Source organism: Mesoplodon mirus (genome assembly GCF_964341445.2).
Source record: "Mesoplodon mirus genome assembly, chromosome: 3".
In the NCBI taxonomy this organism is placed as follows: Eukaryota; Metazoa; Chordata; class Mammalia; order Artiodactyla; family Ziphiidae; genus Mesoplodon; species Mesoplodon mirus.
The window spans coordinates 190,708,467-190,728,411 of NC_138978.1; the positions used below are offsets into that span (position 1 = coordinate 190,708,467).

Sequence of the window (19,945 nt, forward strand, 5' to 3'; positions counted from 1 at the left end):
AATCGTCAAGACAGATGCCAAGGAGCCTACCCCTATGTTTTCTTCTAGAAGTTTTATGGTTTCAGGTCTTACATTCAAGTCTTTAATCTATTTCGAGTTCAGTTTTATGTATGCAGTATACAAAATGAATAAACAGAAACCTCAATTAAATAGAGTTGGGAGACTAGAATGGGGAGCTCTCATGGCCTGCAATGATAGCAGAGCCCAACAGGAAGAAAGACCCCTATTCTTTCCTGGCAGGACTCAGCCAGTGAAAAGCCATGAACTCTTTGTTTACCATCACCCTCCCTACTTCCTTTTCCCTTCTATAAAAGTGTTCTTCCTCCCTTGCTGTGTGGGGACTTGCATATGGCTCGCCATGGTTGCAGAAGCCAAATTACAATTCTCTAGTGATCCCAAATAAACCCATCTTTGCTAGAGCAATATCTGGCAGTTATTTGTTTCAGGTCAACAGGGGTAACATAGTGGTCCAGTTTCATGCTTTTGCATGTGGCTGTTCAGTATTCCCAACACCATTTATTGAAGAGACTGTCCTTTTCCCTCTGTATATCCTTCGGTCCTTTGTTATAAATTAGTTGACCATACAGGCTTGGGTCTATTTCCGGGCTCTCTATTCTGTCCCATTGATCTATGTGTCTATTTTTGTGTCAGTACCATACTGTTTGGATTACTGTAGCTTTGTGGTATAGTTTGAAATCAGGGAGCACGATATGTTCCCTGATCTTGTTCTTTTTCAAGATTACTTTAGCTATTCAGGGTCTTTTGTAGTTCCACACAAATTTTGGGGTTCTTAGTCCTATTTCTGTGAAAAATGTCATTGGAATTTTGAGGGGGATTTCACTGAATCTGTAGATTACTTTGGGCAGTATGGGCATTTTAACAATATTAATTCTTCCAATTCATGGGCACAGAGTATCTTTTCATTTATGTGTGTCTCCTCCAATTTCTTTCATTGGTGTCTTATGTTTCCTTGGTTAACTGTATACCCAGTATTTTATTCTTTTTGATGCAATTGTAAATGGGACTGATTTCTTAATTTCTCTTTGATAGTTCATTATTAGTATATAGAAATGCAACTAATTTTGGTATATTGATTTTGTATCTTCCAACTTTACCAAATTTGTTCACTAGTTCCAACAAGTTTTTTGGTGGATGGTTTTCTATGTATAATGGTTTTCTATGTATAATACCATGTCAGCTACAAAGAGAGACAGTTTTACTTCTTCCTTTCCAGTTTGGATGACTTCTTTTTCTTGTCTAATTGCTGTGGTAAGGTTTCCAATATTATGTTGAATAAAAGTAGTAAGAGTGAGCATCCTTGTCTTATTCCTGATCTTAGAGGAAATACTCTCAGCTTTTCACTACTGAGTATGATGTTACCTGGGCTTGTTATATATGGTCTTTATTATGCTGAGGTACATTACCTCTATACCTCTTTGTTGAGAATTTTTGTCATGAATGGATGTTGAATTTTGTCAAATGCTTTTTCTGCATCTATGGTGATGACTGTATTGGGTTGGCCAAAAAGTTCATTTGGGTTTTTCTGTAAGGTGTTACAAACTTTTTGGCCAGCCCAATATGATTTTTATCCTTCATTTTGTTAATGTGGTATATCACACTGATTTGCAGATGTTGAACCATCCTTGTGTCCCTGGAATAAATCCAATTTGATCATAGTGTATGATCCTTTTAATGTACTGTTGAATTCAGCTTGCTGATATTTTGTTGAGGATTTTCTTGCATCAATGTTCATCAGGGATATTGACCTTTAATTTTATTTTCTTGTAGTGTCTAGTTTTGCTGTCAGGGTAATGCTGGCCTTGAAAAATGAGTTTGAAAATGTTCCCTTCTCTTCTATTTTTTAGAAGAGTTTGAGAAGGATTAGTATTAATTCTTCTTTAAATGTTTGTTAGGATTCATCAGTGAAGCCATCTGGTCCTGAACTGCTGTTTGTTGGGTGTAATGCATTTTTAAATGTTTCAAAGAGCACTCTGTGTCTTAATAAATAGACAGTATGAGAGGTGTGCTTACCCAGACAATCATTCTCTTAGGGAACATCAGTTTAATTTCAACATCATAATTATTCTGGCACTAAATCAATCAAAGCTCTTTCTCCTTTACCTCAGTTATGATACTTAAATGTTACTGAATTGAAACAATCATAAAATTGAGAAAAATACTATATACTGACAACCTACAACAAGTATGTCAAAATATCAATAATTTATCCAATTCTTCATGGCCTATTGATCGGTAAATGCCATGTCACTGCTCCAGCAGATCCCTGGGTCATTGTAGCTTCATGACTGAGAATTGAGGCTGGCCAAACTCCCCATAAGGGACCACACAATCACATGCCTGACCCTCTTCCAAAGTGTTAACATGCCCAAAACATTAACCCAAGTAAGAATGAGAGCACTCTTCTTCTTAAAGATTAAAGACCAACAGCTCCTGTTGCCTTTGGTGCCACAGTCACTGAAACTGGGGTCCTGGGTGCCTCCACCACAGCTGGGGTACAACTCCTAGCAACATCCTTAGACTGTCATCATTCCTTAAGGTTTGATAAATGCACCTTGTTTAAAAGACAAGCTCAGACAGGAGCACTCTGTGACAAAACTGGCCTGGGTGCCAAATGGGATAAGGTCTCTTATTCAATAGCACACACACTGCTCTTGGTGAGAGTGTTTGGACTGGAATTATGTGCTTCCAAGGTCAGCTAATTCACGGTCTCACAACCAGAGCTTCCCTTTAGCCTCCAGCCCTGAGACAGAACCTCACCCACTAGATACATATACTCTGGTAGCGATGGATTCACTCTCCAGAGTGTCACTGCTCTTCCCTGCAGGGAAGAAAAAATGAAGGCTACGTAAGTTAATTAAAAATGTTTAACAACTTTGGATTCCAAAAGAAAGGCATCATTGTGGGCCCCTTTCCTCAGAGGAAACTCCTCCACTTCCATGCAAATTTATGGTTACAGATGGATTCATAATGGAGGGTTTCTCCCTCTGCTCCTAGGGTAGCAACTAAACTCCAATAGATATAAGAGAAAAGGGGTAAAGTCTACTTCCTACATCCTAAGCAGATACCCTGGCATGGCTAAAATGTCTTTTTTCAAAAACAACATACATATATATATATAAAATGCCTTGCACATGATAACTATGTATCAACAAAAGGTACCTTTCGTGTTCAATGAAAGGTAGCTATTGTTATTAAAAACATAATCCCACAATGCACAGATTCTGCTGGGCCACTTCTCAACTGGAAAAGCCACGTGGAATGGCAAACGGCATTCAATTCCACTTTCTGAGTCACCTACATAGTCACTGCAAAATTAGAGCTGAGGTCAATAAAACACAGACTTTTGTAATAGTCCAGATCAAACTCTTTTTTTCCCCATCCCTAAATGTTACATTTGCAAGTAAATGACCACAGTGTGTTGACGAACAACCTAAAATGATAACAGTATGTATTTTCATCAATAACGAAAATTGGGTTGGCTGTATAGATGCTTGGAAAAGAACGAAAAAAGGCAACACTCATAAAAGTAGGATAAATTGGAATCAAATATCATCCCCTGGATAAATTCCTTAATTGTGTGTATGCCCTCAGCACTTCACAGACAAGTAAAACAGAAAAACACACTTTCCTTTTAATCGGAGAGCCTAGAGATGAATACTAACTCCTTTTCACTTGTCCGAAGAGATTGAAGATGAGAGATGCTCAAGAATGGAATATGCTTCTATTCCCAATAGCCAAAACATGGAAACAACCTAAATGTCCACTGACAGATGAATGGATAAAGAAGATGTGGTACATATATACAATGGAATACTACTCATCCATGAAAAAAGAATGAAATAATGCCATTTGCAGCAACACGGACAGACCCAGAGATTCTCATACTAAGTGAAGTAAGTCAGAAAGAGAAAGACAAATACCATATGATATCACTTATATGTGGAATCTAAATTATGACACAAAGGAACCTATCTATGAAACAGAAACAGACTCACAGACATAGAGAACAGACCTGTGGTTGCCAAGGGGGAGGGGTGTGGGGGAAGGAAGGATTGGGAGTTTGGGATTAGCAGATGGAAACTATTATATATCGGATGGATAAACAACAAGGTCCTACTGTAGAGCACAGGGAACTATATTCAATATCCTGTGATAAACCATAATGGACAAGAATAAAAAAAAGAATGTATATATGTATAACAATCACTTTGCAGTACAGCAGAAATTAACACAACACTGTAAATCAACTATACTTCAATTTAAAAAAAAGAAGGAATGTGCTTACTCAGTGGGAGTCACGCTGGCATCAGTATCCTGGGCTCTGGTCCACCTGTAGATACACAGAAAAGCAGATGACAGGGACACACGTTCACAGGCCTGTCTTCCAGATGAATAATAACAACAGCTTACTTTTACATAGCACTTACTGTTTGCCAGAGACTGCTCTAAGCACTCACCGAGTGTGTGAGACTGTGTGTGTGTGTGTGTGTGGTGTGTGTGCGCGTGCATCATTTAATCTTCACAACCACTCTATGAGAAAGCTACGTATCCTCACTTTAAAGATGGGAACATTGAGGCCCAAGTTCACACAGCTCGGAAGTGCTAGAGCTGGCATTTAAACTCAGGCCATCTGAACTCCGTAGTCCGTGTTTTTAACCACCACGCTCTACTGCCTAGAGTGGAATCATTTCCCCTGAAGGGCCATCAGAGAAAGTGTTATTCCTTCCGAGAACAGTCGTGGTGCTGCTCTCTCCTAGTTTTTCAGGTGATCCTGGAACCTTAGGATTTTTCTGACGTAGCATGTCTTCAGTTCACACTAGTGGAGCTCCTGTGTCACTCTGAGAAGTTCAGAGATTGAACCGGTCACTTAATCAGGCAACAGTACAATGTGACTTCCTGTCCCCTGAGCAGCACTGCACTGGGCACTGAGAACTTACAAGGTAAAGGGAGGATGGCCCTGCTGAGGCCCAACCTAACGTGACAGTATTAGAGAATGGGCCTTTGGGAGGTAATGGGCCTTCGGGAGGTCCTGAGGGTGGGACCCTCATGCTGGGAATAGTGCCCTTATAAGGAGAGACACTAGAAAGCTTGCTCTCGCTCCCTCTGTCATAGGAGGACACAGCAAGAAGGTGGCAGTTTCTCAACCCAAGGAGGGAGCCTTCACTAGAAACCAATCATGCTGGCACCTTGATCTTGGACATCTAGTCTCTAGAACTATGAGAAACTAAATTTCTGAGTTTTGGGTTTTTTTTTTTTTTTTTTAATTTATAAAGAAAAAAAGCTCCATTTATTTTGTACTTTCTTTTACATCATCATCTTCTTCTTTCCCGCTTTAAAAAGGCTCACATTCTCAGTGGAAACCCCAAATGTCAGTTTGTGGGGCACAATGTTATTTTATGGGTAAAAACAGAAGTGCTGATATTATTAATTAATCTTGATTAATTACAAAGCAGTTCAAAAATATGGAATGCTTCACGAATTTGCACGTCAACCTTGCGCAGGGGCCGTGCTAATCTTCTCTGTATCGTTCCAATTTTAGTATACGTGCTGCCGGAGCGAGCACAGATTTCTGTTTTTAAAGCCACCCAGTCCATGGTATTTGGTTATGGCAGCCTAAGCTGAGATAGACACAGTGTTTAATGACAAAGACAGGATAGACACTTAAATCTGTGTTCATGGAAGAGAGACAGGAGCGAGAAACCATATATAGAGGTTTACTAGTAGAAATATTTATGCATTTTAATAAGAAGGTAAACAGGGAAGGATGGGTGTTTATCATGGTGGCAGATAATTATTATCATCAGTACTATTGCTACCACTTACCGAACATTTAACACACTTTCTCATTTATCCTCAAAAACAACCCTATGTGAAACTGAAATTTAGAGGGACCAGGTCATTTCCCCAGGGCATACGGCAATGTTGTCAGGACAAAGACAGGACCCTGGCTCTGACACCAAAGCCCCTGACTCTGCCTTGCATCATGCAGAAGGTGGCAGGACAGGTCTGGGTTTTTCCGGCAAAGCTTCCAGAGCAGCTAAAATCCAGGAGGGTAGAAACCCAGCAAACAATATCTAGAATTAAGGCTTTCCAAAAAAACAACAAGATACTTCTTTTTTAGCTCCTGCCAAGACAAAGGAAAACAGCAGCTTCTTATCTGTAACGTGATTCTCCCTTTTAAATTAATCCAGGGTGAAGAGAGAGATAGCACCAGCCGAAGATGCACATGGAGACTATGATCAATCTCAAAATATCCTAAAAGGGACTTTGTCTGATCTGGATAACCATGTGCTTGTGTCAATCTTAGATCACATTCCCTTTCAGGTAAGTGTGAAAACTGGGAAGGACTCGATGCTTAAAATTCAGTAACAATATAGTATTATCAAGATTTTGGATTTGAAATCCAACGTACTCCATTGTCCCTTCACTCAGAAAACCTGTGCTCTGAAGCGAATTAATCGAGGGATGAGAAGTTGGGTAACGCCTATGGAATCATTACAGTATGGCGACATTTTTTGTCTGAAGCTCTCTGCTCATTTGAGCATTTTGTTCTCAGGAACAGCCCAGTACTTAAGAAAAATTGTCCCACAGATTAGTGAAGGCATTCTTTGTCAACCATCTGGCAGGCTGTTAAACGGATACTTTTTTCCTTTTTTTTCCAGCCAAATGATTTCAGCACAATCTACTACCAGATGTCTTCTGTTTCTGAACAAGTGATGATAGAAAGCAATCTCTGTCTAACAACAAAGGTATAAATAGTGAATAATCTTGGCTCCATTTAAAATGTAATGCAACAAACTGTGGAACCCTGAGCTCAAAGACACGCTGTTCAATTTTCTCTCAATTTTCCTAAGGATATTTTCTATCTCCCCAGATTATTCTAAACAATAAGGGGAATGATGCATTCAGAGATAAACAGATGATAAATGTTGGCTCTATTTGTTTTGGTATAAGAATAAAGTCTGCCTCATGAATTATAAATTATTTATAATGTGTGAGCAGAATTCAATAGTATAATCAAATAAGCCTTAAGAAAATGTTCTATTGATTAGCATTCTAAAATATTCATAATTGTTGTTGCTCTGCATGCTAATTAAGCAAACTCAAATTTATATTAAGAAGTGTAATGTTTAATTCTTACACAAATTACTTTTATGTGTCAAATGACTTATATCCCTCCTATTCCCAAAAGGATTTAAAATAGATTACAACGAAAGATATAACTAAGGAAAGTAAAAAATTTTTAAGTCGAGGACTAAAAAGAAGATGTAAACATTCTGACTACAAGATAACATCAGTGCTGCCACTGAGGTTCTGCATACCCTCATATTAAGGTCTAATACATGATAGATGATAGATTAGATAGATAGATAGATAGATAGACAGGCAGACAGATAGATAGAGAATAATAAATTGTGTGGCTGCCATAATTACATAGTAAAAAAACATGTCAACTCTTTAAAGAAACAGAATTTTTCCTGGCACTAAATTCAAACCAAGAGTTTATAGGTTAAGGGAAGAGAAGTGATGAATAAAAAAGAAATACATTATTAGAGCCCCTTTGAATAATCTTCAAAACATAAACTAGAAGTCTCTATGGAGATGGACCATGATGACAACATTCCAGGAATTCCAAGATGATGGGATCACCCCCACAGAGATGCTGAAACAAAGGCAGGATGGACACTCCTTTCTCAGGGCTAGAACAGATAAATGGCACAGACTGAGGGGGCTCCAGGATCCAGGCAGTGGACAGAGGCTGTGGTGCAGCCAGGCACAACACCGCCAGGGTGTGCTGGGGCCTGTGGCGGACAGCGAGAAGGCAGCCCCGCAGAGAGTACACACCCAGCCCGAAGGAAGGGCACAAACAACACCCTCTTTTTGAGGAAATCCAAACCCACAGGCCATGTGCTCCCAGCTGCAGGCAAAGAAAAATTATGTGTGAAATACTTCCTGTCAGATACGCTGTCGGGAATTACATGCGACACCAAGATGAGGTTTTAAGCACAGCCTGCAGGGTTTCCCTTCCGTGAAAGATGTGGTAGGTCATGGCAAGGCATCTCTTGCAACAACTAGAAAACGCCAAACAAATTACCAAAAATCATACCTTTAAAGACACTGAAGACCTATGGGGACAATGAGGACCAAATATACTACAATCACAGGAAGGGCAGGTTCCCTCCCAGGTGATCTGATCATCAGAGAGAGAAGGGATGGCAAGTGTGCCAAGCTCAGAACTCCCAGAGGGTGAAGATGACCTCCTACTCTTTCAGGGCACAAGAGACAGAACACCAGGTGCTCAAGGAAAAGCCTGAGAAGGTCACACCTGAAGAACATGGATAAACCTGTGCTGGGAAATACTCAGTTATCATGTGACTCGGTGTTTCAGCCCTGAAAATATAATCTTCTATGATTTAGGAATACAGCCCAGATCTCATGACTTTCCTTTATAAGGCAGTACGGGTCTTCCATCTATGCATTTATCTAAATTCTTTGTTCACTCATTTGTATTTTTAGCCTGTGCTGCCACTGGGAAAAATGAGACCTATAAGCTTACTCTCCACTATGTGAAGAGATATATATAAATATATTTACAATTCCACTTACTAACTAATCCATTTATAATAGATTTTTAGAATAGTCACTTCTAATTTTCCATTTCTAGGCTTCAAAGCACTAAAATATTTAGTCTGTTACTGACTATATTTGTTTTTGCATCTTTTTGAAACATATTTTTAAATACACAGTTAACACCTGAAGATATTCTCCATGTTGAAAAGTTTTGAATCAGATTTTGTAGGCGGCCCATCCAATCCCATTGTCTTCCTCAGAAGTAACCGGTTTGATGTGAATCTTTTCAGTCCTTTTAAAGATACATTTATGGTCATATAAATGCAAATGGACATATATTTAGATTTTTATATGAAATATTTATGCAAGTATTACATAATGTGCTGCAACTTGGTTTATTCAAGTAAAAAGACAAATTCCTCATATGTACAGATACCCCTATACATGTTATTTATTTTTTTTATTTTAGAATGTTTTTCAAAAAACATTTTAATCCTTTGTTATTCAGTTGAAAGTACTATGTTATAATTTATAATTAGGACAGAGTCTGTACTTTTACGAATAAAATTCTGAAATGAATTTTAAAATAACTAGAAATGTATCTTCATTACAGTCAAATTTTTGTCAGATTTTTTTTTGTCTTAGGTTGTATTTATAATTCTGAATTTCCAAAAGTATTAATAAGAATTGAGGGGTACCACATGTTATCTAATAATAAGAACTTTTGAGTAGAAAGTGATCTGTGTCACATAAGAAAACAATCATCCTCCCTGTAGAAGCTGGTCATGGAAAGTCACTCAATTCATTACTTTCCTTAAAAAGGAAACAGTTCCAACTGTATCTCTCACTGCTGTTCTCAATGTTCTGCATCGTCACTAAAAGTCTTGTCCATATGCTCCTTGTTCTTTTTGCTTCTGTGCCTCGCGACCTTCCTCTTCTGGCTGTGAGGCGCGTCCACACGGCAACACGTGTCCAAGCTCAGCTTGCCTTCAAGAGCAGCTCACTGACCCCCCCTCCAAAATCACTTGCTTTCTTTAGTTTTCCAATCAATAGCTGCACTCTCTTGGACAAGTCACTAGAAACTGTAAATCTATTTTCCTAGAGTATTAGAGAATCTCTCAATTTCCCCCTAGTCCCCAATGTGCAGTGGTTCAAAAATGCTCCCTCTTGGTGGACCCTCCACTGCATTTATCACATGTTCCTCTTTGTGGGGCTAATACAAGTCTCCCCTGTGGGATGCAGCCTGGCTCACCTCCCAGGCTAGAGGGCAGAGGCGGAAGGAAGGACTCGCTGGTGAGCACTTTACTTGAAAGCCTCCCTGTGATTTGGATCCTTACGATTTTTTTCTTTGTAACAGCTTTATCGAGGTGTGACTGACACACAATAACCTGCATGCATTTACAGTGTAAAATTTACACTTAAATGTGTTCATACGTGTGTTCTGACACATTTATGCAACAGAGAGACCATTAGCCCAATCGAGACAATGAACATATATATCCACCACCCCCAAAAGCTTCCTTGTCCCCTGTTGCATATCTTTTATTCAAAAATCCTTCCTTCAATTAGGTGGCTATATAATTACAGATTCTTTTGTATGTAAATGATATTTACCTCAGACTTAACCTTGGTTGCCTTAATTAAATTTCAGCTAGGCCCTCATCTTCCAGCTTTGACTAGGAATCGTCTTATTTCCTGAAGCACTATTTTTCAACCTTTCTTCCAACGCAACCAATCCTATCAGTGACTCTTCTCATTATGGGGAGTGATTCTAACACAGCCTTAGAATCCTTAGTCTTGTATATGGCTTAACTGAGAGAAGGGTTTCAGCAGATTTTTCCACACAGACAGTCTTTAAAATTAAAAAGCAACACTTTATAAAACACTGACGCATAAGCAATCACTATACTATGATCATGACATTTTAGAACAAGAGGCACTAATAATCTGACAAGTATTTAAAGAAACCGAAGTTCCCAGGAAATCAGGCCCATTGATGGTTCACAAAATAACTCACTCAACAAACATTAACCCCACACTATTAGCCACACACACACACACACACACACCCATCCTTGAAGATCACTTCCAAAGAAACCTTCTCAGCCATGACATCTTCAGCGACACTGTGAATATCAGAACACCTACCTGGAGACTGAACACTTTAATATTCAAGGAACAGAACTATTTGAAACAAACCTTTTATGATCATATATTTTTTAAATGATGACCTTATAAAAAGTGAAGAATGGTGAGCACAGAGAGCATCACATGATAATGATGAAATTCATCAGGCAACAAAAGGCCAGGCCACAAGATGCAGACAAGATCACACAGATTTTACTGGAAGATGGCAGGGACATCACCACACATCTCTGGTGATGCATGAATTGTGACAATTTCCAGTTGCTGATGGAGGGAGGCGGGTGGATAAATGTGTGTATGTGTCTGTGTGTGTGTGACTGATGAGCTTTGTGAGAGGCTAAAATATCTGTAAACAATGGAGGAAATGTCTTAATCTAGAACACACCACTCCCAGACGTTCTGAGAACATTATCTTCCCAATGAAATTTAATTCCTAGATGATGAGCTGCCCTTAAAATCTGAGCATAGTCACACAGCTACTTGGCACTGCTTTCAGAGTAAGTTCTGTGCCCAACTTATCTTGTACCTCCCGGACTGAACAGTCTGTATCCAGACGCTGTTGGGAGAGGAGTGCCAGCATTCGTAACTGCAGAGGAGAATAAGCCCAGCTGTGCTCACAACACATGAACTGACCAAATGGGGCTACTGCTCTCAAAACAGGCACTTCTGTTTCGTCTGCTCATTTAATAACTGTGATATGACACTGCAGCCAGAGTGGGACAGACAGAAGGCTGGGAGGGAAGGAAAGAAGCACACCAGTCAGAGGCAGAGACAGTCGTGGTTACAGCATGGCAGGGCCAGGCCATTTGGGTTTGAATGTTGGTGCTCATATATAAAGTTGGACAAATTCTTTAACCTCACTGTGCTTCATGTATAAAATGGAGGTATTACCACAGGACCTTCACTGGATCACTCTGAGGATTAAATAAGTTAATGTAAGTAAAGTGCAAAAACTAGCGCCAGGCATACTACAAGCACGAGTCATCGCTATTATTGTTGCACTATTTCTTTCATGTTAATTTGAATTTAACATCCAAATAACTGGAGAGAAATAGGTGAAAATAAAATAATTTGGATCCTAGGTTGCAGGGGATACAAACCCAGCTCAGACTGGATTTTTTAACAGGACTTATGCTAAGAGAACTTAAGGAAGGTGTGCCTCTCAGGAACACGTGGACGGGATGGTGCCTGGTGAGCCTCGTGCACAGCACAACCACAGACAAGTCGAACACCCCCAGCCTGCCCCCTTGCTCTTCGCCACGACAGCTTCCCTCTTCTCTTTCTCTTTGCAAAGCGGCTTCCTCCTCTCTGAAACCGTGCTGGGAAACACGTTGCTGACACACCATAGGCCGTACATGCTACATTTTAGGAACTCAGAGACGGGTTTACTTTTCTCAGTTCCAGTTTTAAAAACCTTCCCAGGGAAGGCTTCCTACTGCCCATTCCCCAGGCAGCCCCAGAAAGGTCCAGATGGATGAGGGGAGGAACAGCTCCCAGTGCAGTGAGGGTGCGGGGCACTCCTGAGCACGCTGGAACTTCTTCTAAGAGGGCTTTACATGAAAAGAAGATGATACGAGGGCAAAAATAGAGTTCTTCCTCTGAATCAGCGCCCGCCTTCTTCTCCACCAGGTTTCCTCAACTGGCTTTTCTTCTCAAGCTCAGTAAGACTCCAGGAACAAAAGGAAATCTCCCAACTTCCTGATACTTTCCCACACTTGGAACAGAACCGTGTTTGTATGATACTCATTTCTAAATGGGTCTTGCTTGTATTATTTGTTTGGTCTAAATTCCAACTGTTGATGCCTAAATTAGTTAGAGGAATCTCATTCTTGGTCCTAACCACGGGTTTCTGTTTTTAAGTTTCAACTTAGAAAATCCTGTCATTTGATTCATGTAGTTGCGGCTATGTATCAAACTCTGAAACAGAGTTTTAGGAAATACAAACCACTTTATATTCTGTTTGTTGCAAAAGATAAAGAAGATGTGCCACATATATACAATGGAATATTATTCAGCCATAAAAAGAGACGAAATTGAGTTATTTGTAGTGAGGTGGATGGACATAGAGTCTGTCATACAGAGTGAAGTAAGTTAGAAAGAGAAAAACAAATACCGCATGGTAACGCATATATATGGAATCTAAAAAAAAATGGGGGCTTCTCTGGTGGCGCAGTGGTTGAGAGTCCGCCTGACGATGCAGGGGACACGGGTTCGTGCCCCGGTCCGGGAAGATCCCACATGCCGCGGAGCGGCTAGGCCCGTGAGCCATGGCCGCTGAGCCTGAGCGTCTGGAGCCTGTGCTCTGCAACGGGAGAGGCCACCACAGTGAGAGGCCCGCATACCGCAAAAAAAAAAAAAAAAAATGGTACTGATGAACCTAGTTGCAGGGCAGGAATAAAGAGGGAGACACAGAGAATGGACTTGAGGACACGGGGTGGGAGGGGGAAGCTGGGGTGAAGTGAGAGTAGCACTGACATATATACACTACGGTATGTAAAATAGTTGGCTGATGGGAAGCATCAGCATAGCACAGGGAGATGGGCTCGGTGCTCTGCGATGACCTAGAGGGGTGGGACAGGGAGGGTAGGAGGGAGGCTCAAGAGGGAGGGGATATGGGGACATGCATATGCATATGGCTGATTCACTTGTGCAACAAAAACTAACACAGTATTGTGAAGCAATTATGCTCCAATAAAGATCTATTAAAAAAGAAAGTTTGTTGCAATCTGTTTAGCATGTGGGTATGTGTGTGCCTGTGTCTGTGTATTTTTTTAAATAACATTTTCAGAACTTTTATTTTCATTAATAAAATGATATGCTTCCTTTAAAATAACTCCTGATACACCATAAGGAAGACACTGTTATCCTCTTATACGTGCAGCTTTAAGTGCAGTGCCTGGCACACAGAAGTGGCTCAACAAATAATTCTTTAAAAACTGAATGAGGAAGAGTGGCCAAGATGTCAGAGTAGGAGGACCCTGAGCTCACCTTCTTCCAGGCATAGCAAAATTACAACTATTTACAGAGCAATTATCCATGAAAACGACCTGAGGACTAGCAGAAAAGATTTTCCACAACTGAAGACATAAAGAAAGAACTACAACAAGGAGGGGAGGAGGGGTAGAGACATAGTATAGTCAGGAGCGACACCCCCTCGGTCGGTGACCCACAAATGGGAGGAATATCACAATCCAAGAAGTCCTCCCCAAGGAGCCAAGTGTTGGGCCCATATCAGGCTCCTCCGCCCAGGGGTCTTGCACCAGGAAGACGAGCCCCCAGAACATCTGGCTTTGAAAACCAAAGAGACTTATACTTGGAAGGGCTGGAGGGCTACAGAAAACAAACACTCCAGAGCACAGGCAAAATCTCACATGCCCCAAGTCCCAGTGGAGAGGCAACAGTCTGAAAAGAGCTCCTGGGTCAGACCCACATGCTGATCGTGGAGAGCCTCCCAGGGAGGCAAGAGGCAACTGGGACTCTCCCTGGGGACACAGATGCTGGCAGAGCCATTTTTAAGAGCTTGTTTTATCACGCTAACACTGACACTGTCAAGCACATTTTGGAATGCTCCCTCTCGCCTATTGGCACAGGGAGTTTACCTGCCCATCAGTGGGCCAGCAGAAGCCCCAGGCTCACATGGGCCACACAGAGAGCTGTTCAGAGAACCAGCTCCACCCACCAGCAGCCCCATGCTTCCCAGGCACACAGCCAATCACACAGAAAGCCCACCTCGCTTTCCAGGGGGACCACAGTCACTCCAGGAGGCAGGGCCTTACATCCAACTGGGCCGGGGATTTCAGCCCAACCTACCACTGCAACCACAGCAGCTGGCCTCACAACAGAAGGGCACAAGCAGCCCACACAGCGGGCAACACTAGAGCATACAGCTCTGGTGACCAGAGGGGAGTGTGCTCCTGGGCCCCAAAGGAGGTCTCCTACCTAAGACCACTTCTCCAAGACTGCGAAATGCAACTTACCCACCTAACAGAGACAAGCAAACACAGAGAATCGGGAACATGAGGAGACAGGGGAATGTGTTCCAACAAAGGAACAAGATATGACCTCAGGAAAAAAAAAGAAAAAAGAAACAAAGTCGAAATAAGCAATCTACCTGATAAAGAAGTCATCATAATGATCATAAAGATGCTCACTAAACTCCGGAGAAGGCTAAATGAACACAGTGAAAATTTCAATAGAAAGTTAGAAAATATGAAGATAAACCAAAAGGACTGATGAATACAACAACTGAAAGAAAAAATACACGAGAAGGAATCAACAGTAGATTAGATGGCAGAGGAATTGATCAGAGGACTGGGAAACAGAGTAGGGGAAACCACCCAAGCAGAACAGAAAAAAAAAAAGAATTAAAAAAAAATGAGGATAGTTTAAGAGACCTCTGGGATAATATCAAGCCTACTAACATTCACATTATAGGAAACACAAAAGGGAAAGAGAGAGGGGAAGGAGCAGAGAACTTATTTGAAAAAATAATAGCTGAAAACTTCCCTAACCTGGAGAAGGAAACAGACATTAATGTCCAGAAAGCAAAGAGAGTCCCAAACAGATGAACCAAAAGAGGTCCACACCAAGACACATTATAATTAAAATGGCAAAAATTAAAGATAAATAGAGAATCTTAAAAGCAGCAAGAGAAAAGCAACAAGTACTATACAAAGGCACACAGGACCATCAGCTGACTTTTCAGCAGAACCCTGGCAGGCCAGAAGGAAGTAGCATAATACATTCAAAGTGATGAAAGGAAAAAACCTACAACCTAAAATACTCTACCTGGCAAGGTTATCATTCAGATTTCAAGGAGAAGTAAAGAATTTTATAGAGAAACAAAAGCTAAAAGAGTTCAACACACTACTGGCTTTACAAGAAGTATTCAAGGGACTTCACTAAGCAGAAAAGGCCACAACTAGAAACGTAAAAATTACAAAAGGAAAAGTCTCACAGATAAAGGCAAATATACAGTAAAAGTGATAGATCAACTACTCATAAGCTAGTAGGAAGGTTAAAGACAAAAAGTAGTAAAATCATCTTTATCCACAAAAAGTAGTTAAGAGATACACAAAACAAAAAAAATAAACATATATATACTACACATGTTGTTATATGTAAGTCACATGGCAACCACAAACTAAAAACCTATAATAGATAAGAAAAAAAAGAGAAAGAAAGGTATCCAAACATAACACTAAGACAGTCATCAAATCACAAAGGGAAGAAAGCAAAGAAGTAAGGAACAAAAAAGAATTACAAAAACAACCAAAAAACAATTAATAAAATGGCAATAAGTACATACCTATCAATAATTACTTTAAATGTACCTGACCAAATAGTCCAATCAAAGTACAAGAAGAAAAATAGAAAAAACACATTCATGTGGAGTCTAAACAACATGCTACTAAACAACTAATGGTCAACAAATAAATAAAAGAGGAAATCAAAAAATATCTTGAGACAAATGAAAATGGAAACAAAACATACCAAAATCTGTAAAATACAACAAAAACAGTTCTAAGAAGGAAGTTTATAGCAATACACAGGCCTACCTCAGAAAATAAGAAAAATCTCAAACAATCTAATCTTAAGATTTAGGTTTAACTTAAGTTAAACCTAAAGGAACTAGAAAAAGAAAAACAAATAAAACCCAAAATGAGTAGCAGAAAACAAATAAAAAGGTCAGAGCAGAAATAAATGAAATAGAGACTAAAAAAGCAATAGAAAAGATCAATAAAACTGAAAACTTGTTCTTAGAAAAAATTTTAAAAATTGATAAAAGTTTAGCCAGACTCATCAAGAATGAAAACAAAAAAAAAAAAAAAAAGAGAGAGAGGGCCCATATAAAACCAGAAATAAAAGTGGAAACCTTACAACCGACACCACAGAAATACAAAGGACCATAAGAAAGTACTACAAAGAATTATACGGAAATGAAATGATCAAATTATAAGAAATCAATAAATTACTACAAACAAAATAATCTCCCAAGAATGAACCAGGAAGAAATAGAAAACATGAACACACCAATTACCAGTAATGAAACTGAATCAGTTAAAAACAACAACAACAAAACCTCCCAAAACAAAAGTCCAGGCCAGATCCAGATGGCTTCACAGGGGAACTCTACCAAACATTTAAAGAAGAGTAAACACTTATCCTTCTTGTCTGAAGTGACACTCAGGTTAAGTGCAACAGCCCAGATTCAAATGTAAGTAAACTCACTCTAGACTCAGGAACCAATTACACTTTCTAGAAATGAAACAAAATATAGTATAAATACCTATAAAGATAATTGGCTATAACTTCCTAAACTGTGAATTGTCATAAAAATGACATCTGTCCTGTATCATTCAGAAATCGGTATTAAAATCAGGAGCATTATAACATAATGGAATGTCTAGCCCTATTAATATGCTGATATTAATATCAAGTGACAGACTTTTCAAAAACTTTATAATTCATTTTTCATTATTCAAATAAATATACCTGAATTCATTTAACACTTACCCTTCTCCTTTTATACATTTTGTTGCAATGGTAAATGTTGCAAAAGTGTTTCCTTAATTTCTCTTTCAGATTTTTCATCTTTAGTGTATAGGAATGCAAGAGATTTCTGTGCATTAATTTTGTATCCTGCAACTTCACCAAATTCATTGATTAGCTCTAGTAGTTTTCTGGTGGCATCTTTAGTATTCTCTATGTAGAGTATCATGTCATCTACAAACAGTGACAGTTTTAATTCTTCTTTTCCAATCTGGATTCCTTTGATTTCTTTTTCTTCTCTGACTGCCGTGGCTAAAACTTCCAAAACTATGTTGAATAAGGGTGGCAAGAGTGGACATCCTTGTCTTGTTCCTGATCTTAGTGGAAATGTTTTCAGTTTTTCACCATTGAGTATGATGTTTTCTGTGGGTTTGTCACATATGGCCTTTATTATGTTGAGGCAGTTTCCCTCTATGCCCATTTCCTGGAGAGTTTTTTTATCATAAATGTGTGTTGAATTTTGTCAAAAGCTTTTTCTGCATCTACTGAGATGATCAGATGGGTTTTATTCCTTAATTTGTTAATATGGTGTATCACATTGATTGATTTATGTATACTGAAGAATCCTTGCATTCCTGGGATAAACCCCACTTGATCATGGTGTATGATGCTTTTAATGTGTTGTTGGATTCTGTTTGCTAGTATTTTGTTGAGGATTTTTGCATTACGTTCATCAGTGATACTGGTCTGTAATTTTCTTTTACTGTGATATCTTTGTCTGGTTTTGGTATCAGGGTGATGGTGGCTTTGTAGAATGAATTTGGGAGTGTTCCTCCCTCTGCGATTTTTTGGAAGAGTTTGAGAAGGATAGGTGTTAGCTCTTCTCTAAACGTTTGACAGAATTCGCCTGTGAAGCCATCTGGTCCTGGACTTTTGTTTGTTAGAAGATTTCTAATTACAATTTCAATTTCATTACTTGTGATAGTAATGAAATCTGTTTATCTGTTTATATTTTCTAATTCTTCCTGGTTCAGTCTTGGAAATCTGTACCTTTCCAAAAAAATGTCCATTTCTTTGTGGTTGTCCATTTTACTGACATGTAGTTGTTTGCAGTAGTCTCTTATAATCCTTTGTATTTCTGTGGTGTCAGTTGTGCACACACATGCACAACTGTCTACAAGAGACCCACTTCAGACCTAGGGACACATACAGACTGAAAGTGAAGGGATGGAAAAAGATATTCCATGCAAATGCAAATCAAAAGAAAGCTGGAGTAGCAATCCTCATATCAGACAAAATAGACTTTAAAATAAAGAATGTTGGGCTTCCCTGGTGGTGCAGTGGTTGAGAATCTGCCTGCCAATGCAGGGGACACGGGTTCGAGCCCTGGTCTGGGAAGATCCCACATGCCACGGAGCAACTAGCCCCGTGAGCCACAATTACTGAGCCTGCGCGTCTGGAGCCTGTGCTCCGCAACAAGAGTGGCCGCGACAGTGAGAGGCCCACGCACCGCGATGAGGAGTGGCCCCGACTTGCCGCAACTAGAGAAAGCCCTCGCACAGAAAGAAAGACCCAACACAGCCATAAATAAATAAATAAAAATTTTAAAAAATATATTCACAGCTTTTAAAAATAAATAAATAAATTAATTAATTAATTAAAATAAAGACTGTACGAGAGATAAGGAAGGACACTACATAATGATCAAGGGATCAACCCAAGAAGAAGATATAGCAATTTTACATATTTATGCACCCAACATAGGAGCACTTCAATAAGTAAGACAAATGCTAACAACTATAAAAGGGGAAATCGACAGTAACACAATAGTAGGGCACTTTAACACCCCACTTACACCAATGAACAGGTCATCCAAACAGAAAATAAATTAAGGAAACACAAGCTTTAAATGACACAGTAGACCAGTTAGATTTAATTGATATTTACAGGACATTCCACCCAAAAGGGGCAGAATACACTTTCTTCTCAAGTGCACACAGAACATTCTCCAGGATAGATCACATCTTGGGCTACAAATCAAGCCTTGGAAATTTAAGAAAACTGATATCATATCAAGCATCTTTTCTGACCACAACACTATGAGACTGGAAATCAATTACAGGAAAAAAAACTGTAAAAAACACAAATACATGGAGGCTAAACAGTGCACTACTAAATAACCAAGAGATCACTGAAGAAATCAAAGAAATAAAAAAATACATAGAAACCAATGACAACAAGAACACAACAACCCAAAACCTATGGGATGCCACAAAAGCAGTTCTAAGAGGGGAGTTTATAGCAACACAATCGCACCTCAAGAAACAAGAAACACCTCAAGTAAACAATCTAACCTTATACCTAAAGCAACCATAGAAAGAAGAACAAAGAAAACCCAAAGTCAGTAGAAGGAACGAAATCATAAAGATCAGAGCAGAAATACATGAAATAGAAATGAAGAAGACAATAGCTAAGATCAATAAAACTAAAAGTTGGTTCTTTGAGAAGATAACAAAACTGATGAACCTTTAGCCAGACTCATCAAGAAAAAAAGAGAGAGGACACAAATCAGTAAAATTAGAAATGAAAAAGGAGAAAACTACATTCTTTTTTGAGTTGCCATTTATCATATCTAATCCATCCAAAAGATGTGCTAAGTTACATGAGATAAGCTTATCCAGTACAACAATCCTATTATATTTATGTTAACACTGAG

General features: G+C 39.3%; 1 long non-coding RNA gene across 3 annotated transcripts in view; it reads right to left on the reverse strand.

Moving 5' to 3' along the window:
* The window catches only part of LOC309800329, a 116,191-nt gene that overhangs the window by 38,418 nt on the left and 57,828 nt on the right, over positions 1-19,945 (reverse strand). For all 3 annotated transcript variants that reach the window (XR_014293440.1, XR_014293441.1, XR_014293442.1), the window contains one exon: positions 4,307-4,351. This is a non-coding gene — a long non-coding RNA (uncharacterized lncRNA). The remainder of the gene's footprint in view (positions 1-4,306; positions 4,352-19,945) is intronic.